We start from the raw sequence: 7,133 nt of genomic DNA on the forward strand, positions 1-7,133 counted from the left end.
AAGGTATTACAGACAAAAATAAAAAGAGAATGGAATTTTAATTATGGTGGCCAGGAAATGATTCACTGAGGCTATTTGCACTGCAATCAAGAAAGGAAGCTAGTCCTGTATATTTATGCTAGAAACTGGAGAGGATTCTGGAGAGGAAACGAGTGCAAGAGTTTTGAAGGCAGATTATGCATCAGAGTGTGAGAAGAAGAGCAGAGTAGCCAGTATCACCAGAATGGAGCAACCAGTAAAGATGACCAAAGAGATAGAGACAGGACCAGATTATGCAGATCAATGTAAACACTGTGGATTTTACTCCAGGTGAGATGAGAAGCCATTGGACTATTTATGTGGAAGAGTGACATGTTTGAATGTATGCTGTGTAAGTCAGCTATATTGATAATAAACTATTAGGGTAACACAGAGAATACGAGCTAGAAGGATATTATAATTATTCATTCAAGAAACGATGACTTAGACTAAATTGTTAGAAGTAAAGGGAATGCAAAATGTTTGCATTGTAGATGTATTTTAGAGATAGAGTGAGCAGTAGTTTGTGATGGACTGAAAGCAGCTTATGAAAGAAAGAGAGAGAAATTGACTCCAGAGATTTGGGCCTGAGCAAATGGAAGTGTGGAGTTACAACTCCTGATACGGAGAAGGTTCTGTGAGGAGCAGGTCGGTGGGAGGGGTAAGAGTGTGATTTAGGAATTGCTAAGTTTGAGGAGCCTATTAGGTATCTAAGTGGAGAGAACTTAAGCTGAGAGAAGTCCAGGATGGAGATATCCACTGAAGAGTTGTCAGTAGAAAAATTATTTCTGAAATCACGGAAAAGATGAAACTGTAAAGATAGTCAGTATAAGGATAGAAGGGAAGAATTTGAAGTCTTAGCTCTGGGGTACTCCAATAATTCGTGGTCAGGAAGATTAAGAGCAATCTACAAAGAGCTGTAGAGGGAGGATAAAGAGAGAGAGAGAGTAAAAAAGGAAAACCTGAAGAGTGTAATATCCTGGAATCCACACAGGGAAACTTTCAAGGAAAAGGGAGTGATCCACTATATCAAATTTTGATGTTGGGTCAGATGAGATAGTACACAAAACCTGATTAGGATTTAGCACTATGGAGGGCACTGGTGATTTAATAAAAGCTCTTTCATTAGAGTGGTGACTTCAAAACTTGACTGGAAAGGGTTTAAAAGACAAAGGTAGGAGAAGAATTGGGGACTGTTAATTCAGACAACATTTTGAAAGTTTTTATACAAAAATAAATAAGAAATTCAGTGGAAGCTAATTGGGGACAGGGTCAATAAAGTCATTTTTTAAGATGGGAGAAATAAAAGCATGTTTGTACACTGATATAAATGACGTAGTAGAAAGTGGAGGGAAATGACACAGGAAGGAGAACAACGTCTATAAATAGAAGAGAAAGCCAAGCGGAGGAATTGTCTTTAGATAGGAACACGCTTAAGTCAAACACTGTCAAAGCAACAGATGAAAGGAGGGGCTGTGGAAGCTCTTTTCTGCTTGTTTCTGTTTTCTCGGGAAGCAGTCATCAGCTGGGACTTAGGATTTAAAAGGAAGTATTAGAAGTTTGAGGAGAGAAGAAAAAGTAGGAAGTATTTTTCAGGGAGAGTGGGAGAATGAATGTACTAGGGAAATATAATATGATTGCCAGGCAGCATTAAGAGCCCACTTGAGATTAGAGATCATAAATTTAAAGGAAGACAGTCATTATGGTTGTGATTTTCTGCAGCCGTATTCAGCTGTATGGGAGCAGATGTGGAGTAGGCAGAGAGATGGATTTAACCATGGATTAGCCATGGATGAAATTCTGTAAGACAGATACAATGCAAGGGAAGAGGGAGTAATTATAAGGATGGGTCACAAGATGTAAATTGGGTGAATAAGAAAGGGACAATGACAACTGGGTGACAATGAAAAAGTGGTGTGAGGATTGATCTTGGTCCCAGTAGAATACAACTATGTGTGAATTAGAAAGACAAAAGGTAATGGTCATGGAGACAGATTCCTGAAATGGAAAGCTTTGGAAATTAAGAGTTGTTAGTACAAAGAAATTATATGCTATAACCTGAGTATTGATGGTCCTGTGTTGATAGAAGATGACCCTTTTAGGGGACGTAAGGTCAAGGCACTGAGAAGCTAGATGGAAGCATTATATGACCAAGGATCAAACGGGAGTAGTTTAGGACACAGTGATTTTTATCTCTTGAAAGGAAAAGAGAGAATGACCTGGAGATACATAAAGGAGTGCAATAAGGAAGGGTAATACGAGCTCACACCATGAACTTTAAAACTGGAAGGATTGATGAAAGAAGGAGGAAAGATTGCCTGGAAGTGGCAAAGTGCATTTTCCCCATCTCCGGGCCCTGTGGTATTAGAATGTGCAAGAGAAAAAGCCACTCATTGAGAGGACTTTTGAAAAAGAGCCTCCTTAAGGAAGAACCAGTTTGTCATGGGAGTGATTCTCAACCTTGGCTGCTCATCTCATAAATAGTTTAGACAGAGGATCAATTGACTGACAGATGATAGATTTATTTAAGATAAATAGTTTCCAGTTTCCCTGTTTAAATGTTCCCCCCAAATTCGAACAGTCTACAACATGTTCAAAACAAGTAATTTTTCAGTTAATTAAATCATATGAATGGCATTATTTTCATCTTCTTTATGCAGTGAGAAAACTAATCACCGTCTTGCACCTTAATTAGCTGATATTATCTCAGAGGAATTACTGAAATGTATTTAAGCAGGAAATGACCTCATTTAAACATTTTTTTTTTTAGTATCAAGAGGGAATTTTCCAACAATAATAAAGTCTACTTCTTCATGTTACACTAAAGGGATAGGATTGAATGTGTCACGGGGTACAATTCTGAGAAGGCTACTGACAACAACTACAGATAGGCCATGCAGCCATGTAGACCTAAATGTCTACGCAGCATCGATCCTTAGGGCATGATACTCAAGAAGACCGGGAAATACAATGTGAGTCCACCACATTAGGGGGAAATGCCGCATTCATTTCCTTACTAAAGGTGTCATGGTGTACAGTCTATGGTGAATTAACATACAAATGGTGGTGCAACAAGTTCAAGTGCTTAATACTAAGAGAGAAAAGAACCAAATCAAATCGATTTTTAAGACTGGATATTTTATCATTTTTAAGTTTATTCATTTATTCCTCCAGACAGCATGTGTTGAGGGTCTAATATATGGGAGGCACTCTGCTGGCTAAAGAGGACACAGCAACAAACGAACTCTTAACTTCCCAAAGTTTATAATGTGGCTTCTGCACAGTGAAGGAAACAATCAACAAAAGTAAAGGGCAGCCCACAGAATGGGAGAAGATATTTGCACAATTTACAATCTTCTTCATGCTTCTGAAGAATATTTTTTACTCACCACTCAAAAAGGCAAGGTATATGTGTATGCCCTGATAATTATAATTGCAGCAATTACCTTTCATTTAGATATTTACTCCTAAATTTATTTCCTGATACCTCTTGTGAAGACTCGAGATACCTAGGAGTCTTACAAAATTTGGAATGAGGAACCACAAACTCAGAAAAAACTAGTATTCTTAGTAAATCTCTCACGATTTTTGTGACTTTAAAAATCAAGAATAAACATTTCTGTCACCCCCAGTGAGGGTGGAGGCAGTTAAAATCAACTCAGATGCCTTTGGGTTTTGTTTTTTAACATGAATACTAATAACACAGATTAAATAAGAATAAACAGAGATACAAGGGTTGAAGAAAAATTTTTTTAAATGCATTTGACCATAATTCTTCTGAGAAGAGGAACAAAATGGAGTAATGTTGCAGAAAGAAATGAAAATCCCCAAGGCAACCCAGAGAAGGGAGAAGAGCTTCTCTTAAAGTATAAATGGGTCTTTGTTGGATTTTAACAAGCCCTTGAAGGAAAGATTCCTGGAGATGTCTGAAGTTCTTCATTTAATGCGAAAATACTTTACACTTTCTCTTAAACAAAGAAATCACCCCACTGGCTAGGAGCCAGAGCCTGCACATTTTTTGAGGCACCACAGGAAAAGAGAAAAGAAGAAAGAAGGCCAGCACTAGCACATTCACCCTCAGGGAAGAATGTGCCCCACTTCCCAGAGTTGTAATCAGTGGCAGTTCTGGATCCTGATTAATGAGTCCTTCCATGTTCCCCGCTCTGCTGTCCCTCTGCTGCTCTACAGTTTCAATTTTCACCCCAAATCTGGAAGTGCGTCCTCAGTGAAGAAAGCCCTGAGATGATGTGCCGGGAATAAAAGGGAAATGCAGATATTGGTGCTACCTGACCAGCAGGAAATTTGAACTGTAGCAACTGAGATGGCCCAAAGAGTTGTTGAAATGTAAGATAAAGTTCAGAAAGGGATTACTATGTCATGTTTCTTTTTGAGGGGGGCAGGGAGCAGGGTTTGAGTTAAAAGCTTAGGAGTCAGTGTGTGGCACACCATCACTTTTTCACTGCGTCCTGCTCAGGGCTGGGACTTCTTGGAGTCACAGCTGCAGTGAGGCTTTCTACTTAACCTGAAAAAAGGCTTTTGGTGTCATTTGGGTGGCTGAGCTGGGATAACTCCTCTGTGAGTTATGATTTATTCAGATATGTGACTATGATATTCACAGACACATTAATGCTAGTAGCAACACCTACATTTGCATACTATCTGCTGAACAGTGTTAGGGCTTTATAAATATAAAGTAAATGAATCTCCCCAAGAAGGCTATATGGCACAGAAATGGAATTACAGGGATGTACGCCATCGACTTACCATCTCACAGCTAGGAAATGGTGGTCCTTGCTTCAGAGTCTGTGCTTTCGAGCACTCAACCATTTGCATCTCCATTCAAGGAAAACCCTGATATGAGTACTAATTACCATGTTCAAAGATGCCCAGATGATCCTTTTAAGAGAAACTAGTACTTTATAAAAGTACAAAAGGAGGAAGTATCTAAGACAGCAACAAAGAGCAGGAGTTAAGAATTAGGACTGAGTTTGGAGGCTGCCTTTTGCCTGTTTGCAAGCTACGTGACACTGAGCAAAGGGCAGTGTTGTTAAAACTCAGTTTTCTCACCCGTAGGATGGGGATAATAATAGCAGGTTTGCCATAAAGAATAAATGAGATAATGCATGTTAGGTAGCACCTATCCGGTACAAGAAACTTATAATAAACTGTAGCCAAAAACTTAATGCCTTTAACATAGATTTCTCATAAACAATCTGATAGTGAATTTACTCCAGTGAAATCTAAACTTTCCAATTATTTTACGCCCACAATATAAATTAGAGGACTGCTTTATATATTTCAAGAACTTGGATATGGCACGGATACTTTTGGCTACAAAAAAACAAATGTGAAAATTAACTTCAGCACATCCAAATCCGGGCATCTAGCTGACAACATGAAGCAAATTATTAGACTTAGAAGTGACTATCTGCCACACATGAGAGAGAACAAGTAATGCCTCTCTTCGTTTGCTTCCAAAACTGTCCCTCAGTCTCAGACTTCTTCTGGGTTACTTTGCAGTCACTGTCCCTGGAGCAGCAGTTGCTTGTAGCTCAGCACTGTGGCTTCTAGCACCAAAGGAAGCTTTCTGACCAGATCACTCTAAGTCACTCTGTGTCAAGCTGCCAAAGACTTTGTGGTTAAGAAGAATGGTCGAAGCCTTCTATAATTTAAAACCAGGGTGTTTTTTTTTCCACTGGAGTGATTCAATGTACATTGTGTGCACACATGTTCCAGTTACAGATGGAGACTCAAATGACTATCAGACCCTTTGGTGTGAGTTCAAATTTCCTGAAGGTGTTGGAATGTCTGTAAAACATCAGATGCCCTTCTGCTTGAGCTTTTTTTTTTTTTTTTTTAATAAATACATTTTAATTCTTTGCTGATTTGACATCTCGCTTTATTTACGGAAAGATTTGACAGTACCTTTGAAAAATTATTCGTAAAAAGTTTTTGAGTCTCTGGCAGGTAACTGACTTTCATATTAAGCACTTAGATCTGATTTGCCTATAACCGAAGACTAGTCATTGTGTTTGTGTGTGTTCCCTTCCCACCAAAAAATCTAAAATCTTTATTCTTGTTCCAATACTATTAGTCATATTTTACAGAATTATTGGTGAGGTGCTGTCATCACTCTAACGATTTAGTTTTCCTACTTAACCTTCAGAAATTCTTTTCAGAGAGGCTTGGGCAATGTTATCAATGTATACTTGGGCGTTTTATTTCTAAGCCTTGTGATAATGGTGAAGTAGCTTCCACTTACCTCTTTTTGCACTAATCCCGATTGTCAGAGAGAAAAAAAAAAAAGCCTCCTGTGGTGTTGTGCTTCAAGTAGCAGATTCTGCAGTCCAATGGCTTCCACCAGCTGCCTTTGTTTTTAATGTCTGAGAATCAGAATGTTAAGAAATTGCCGTGAAAAGAAAAATATTCGAAGCAGATATAGTCTTCGGCTGACACCCCGCATTTTTGGTCTCAAGCAAAAAATGAAAACACAGAATATCCATCATCAGCCACCAACCCTGCAGATAGGCTGAAAATGTAGCTGTTTATATAACATGTTTTCAGGTGTATTACTCCCCAGCATGGGATCTCTTGCTCCCTTTCTGATGGCAAAAATTCTACCATTACAGTCATTAGAGTCATTCCTAAGAATATTAAAGCAATGCCACTGTAACAATGTAATATTACAATGCCATATCATCAATTCAAGACAGGCTCTTCATGCTGTGGTAGCAAATGACCTCCAAGTCATAGTGATTTAAAATCATATAAGTTTTCATTATTTTCTTACTTATGTGACAGGTGTATCAGTGGGGCAGAGGGCTTCTGTTCATCAGTCATTCAGAGACTTCTCTTATCATCATTCCTAAAGAAAAAAAAAATCCTAAATGGGTCTGAAAGTCACAAGGAGGTGCCCAGATCCCCACCCTGATACTGATCAGTTCTACTCACAACTCACCAGCCAGCACTTGTAACATGGTCTCTACAGCCACAAACGGGTCAGCAAGTACATCCAATATGCACCTGAAGCAGTGGGAAAGCATTTAGTAGGAGCACTAAATGACTCCTTCTTTAAGGAATTCCGAATTTGGAAACAGCCTTTACCTTAATGCTTA

General features: G+C 38.8%; 1 long non-coding RNA gene across 1 annotated transcript in view; it reads right to left on the reverse strand.

Annotated features, from left to right (window-relative positions):
* The window catches only part of LOC125929968 (uncharacterized), a 53,253-nt gene extending 46,370 nt beyond the window's left edge, over positions 1-6,883 (reverse strand). The window contains exons 1-2 of the long non-coding RNA XR_007460020.1: positions 6,809-6,883; positions 6,281-6,401 (exon numbers count right to left, since the gene is read on the reverse strand). This is a non-coding gene — a long non-coding RNA (uncharacterized LOC125929968). The remainder of the gene's footprint in view (positions 1-6,280; positions 6,402-6,808) is intronic.
* Positions 6,884-7,133: the final 250 nt, after the last annotated feature.

The sequence above is a fragment of the Panthera uncia genome, chromosome A2 (genome assembly GCF_023721935.1).
Source record: "Panthera uncia isolate 11264 chromosome A2, Puncia_PCG_1.0, whole genome shotgun sequence".
NCBI lineage: Eukaryota > Metazoa > Chordata > Mammalia > Carnivora > Felidae > Panthera > Panthera uncia.